Here is a 2506-nt window from a genome sequence, read left to right as displayed (position 1 = left end):
TTATTGCTTGTAGACTTTTGGATCGCAGCCATTCTGACTGGTGTGAAATGGTACCTCATAGTGGTCTTGATTTGCATTTCTCTGATAATGAGTGATGTTGAGCATCTTTTCATGTGTTTGTTAGCCATCTGTATGTCTTCTTTGGAGAAATGTCTATTTCGTTCTTTGGCCCATTTTTTGATTGGGTTCTTTTATTTTTCTGGAGTTGAGCTGTAGGAGTTGCTTGTATATTTTTGAGATTAGTTGTTTGTCAGTTGCTTCATTTGCTATTATTTTCTCCCATTCTGAAGGCTGTCTTTTCACCTTGCTTATAGTTTCCTTTGATGTGCAGAAGCTTTTAAGTTTAATTAGGTCCCATTTGTTTATTTTTGCTTTTATTTCCAATATTCTGGGAGGTGGGTCATAGAGGATCCTGCTGGGATGTATGTCAGAGAGTGTTTTGCCTATGTTCTCCTCTAGGAGTTTTATAGTTTCTGGTCTTACGTTTAGATCTTGAATCCATTTTGAGTTTATTTTTGTGTATGGTGTTAGAAAGTGTTCTAGTTTCATTCTCTTCCAAGTGATTGACCAGTTTTCCCAGCACCACTTGTTAAAGACGTTGTCTTTAATCTATTGTATATTCTTGCCTCCTTTGTCAAAGATAAGGTGTATATCTATTCTTTTTAAAATTCTTTTACTTGGCAATTCAATCCAAATGTATTCACTCAGGTAAAGGAACTGTCTTCTTAGAGTTCAGGATCTTTAAGATAGTAAGCAATGCCTGTTGAATACCTGAACAGTCTAAAGAGAGGACCATTGAGAAATAGTTACAGTTCTTAGCTTTCATGAGTCTGGCTTAGTACAAAAGAGCTGGAAAACTTGGTTCCTATGTAAAATTTCCAGTTTCTTTCTTTTGCTCAGCTTCTGCTTTGACACCTCTGGCTGAAGCTGTTCTAGGCAGCCAAGATAGTTAAAATTTTAACAGCCTGACCTCTGACAGAAAACAAGTCCATCTGTTACAGATTGAAAGAAAATTCGTTTGAGATCCATGTGAATTACTTGTTTTTCCCAAACTATTTACTCATTATATATTTAAAGGTCACAAGTATACATCTGTAACTTGCTGGGAATTTATTCACTGCTGGTAAGTTAAAAGAGGCCGCCCTGGTTTTCATTGCTGGTTGGTATTTTTGTCTGTGAGCTCTGACCTTCTAATTTAGAAGCAGAATAGGATGGCTTGGTTTCAAAATTCTGAATATTTCCAAGATGACCATCAGAACCGGATGCGGTGCTACGGCTTCAGAAACCAATGTTATCCTAAGCAGGAGACTCACATTGCTGCCACAGTGGCCAGATCTGATGGGTGTAAGTTTCAGCTAAAACATTGCCAAGTGTCTATTGGATAAAGCAATTTTTTTTAGTTATTTATTTTTATTCTCTTTAGAAACACTGTTATTTGGATGGAAGAATGAACAGTTATCAGTAGTTTTCTCCACATGGTGAGATTGTATGTGATTTCCATGTGCATGGTTAGGCTTTTCCATATTTTAAAACTTGTCACTATAAACAAGAGGGTTTTTTTAATTATATAGAAAAATGCCGTAGATTATCATAGTTATAATGAATATTGTTCATTTTTTGTTTCAAATGAGTGTCTCATCATCAGTTGCTTTGGGCAAGGTACTTGAGCGTTTCCCTGGTGGCTCAGACAGTAATGGGACTGCCTGCAGTGCGGGAGGCCTGGTTTTGATCCCTGGGTCTGGAAGATCCCCTGGAGAAGGGAATGGCTACCCACTCCAGTATTCTTGCCTGGAGAATTCCAGGGACTGAGAAGCTTGGTGGGCTACAGTTCCTGGGATTGCAAAGAATTGGCCATGAACTGAGCAACTTAACACATACATAAGGTACTTGAGGAAGAACTTAACCAAGACTCTGGTGCTTCTTACGCTTTAAAATCAACTGGGGTATTATTTAAATAGAGTGTAATTCAGCAAATCTGGTGGCGGAGTTTCGGGGAAGTGTACCTAAAATCTTGCATCAACTTTACAAAGTCCTTGGTGATGCTGACACCGCTTGTCTAATAACCAGACTTTAAATAGCAAGGTTCTGACCAGTGGTTTCAAACTTCGATCATATCGCAGTCATGTGGAGGGCTTGTTAAAGTGCGCACTGCTCCTCATCCCTGGACTCCCCCTTGTCCTCACCACTTTCTGATTTAGTAGATCAGGTTGGCCTGAGAATGTGTGTTCCCAGTTGATGGTAGTTCCTGTTTCAGAAACTTTGTGATCACTGTGTCTCAGCCCTGTTAATCAAAGCCTGGTTCCCACACAGCATCAGCATCACTTGAGAGCTTGGTGGAAATGCAGAGTCTTAGGCCCAAGTTGATTTAGATCTACTAAATCAAAATCCACATTTTAAAAATTCCTCGAGTGATTTCATACATTAAAATTTGAGAAGCACCACCTAGACAATGTCTTAGTTACTCTTCATCAGTGACTCCTTAAGTTTAGCCGTCTATTATAATCAG

This window comes from Bison bison, unplaced genomic scaffold, assembly GCF_000754665.1.
Source record: "Bison bison bison isolate TAMUID 2011002044 unplaced genomic scaffold, Bison_UMD1.0 scf7180017864479, whole genome shotgun sequence".
Lineage (NCBI taxonomy): Eukaryota > Metazoa > Chordata > Mammalia > Artiodactyla > Bovidae > Bison > Bison bison.
The sequence above is the reverse complement of the archived record's forward strand: the minus strand, read 5'-3'. Positions refer to the sequence as shown.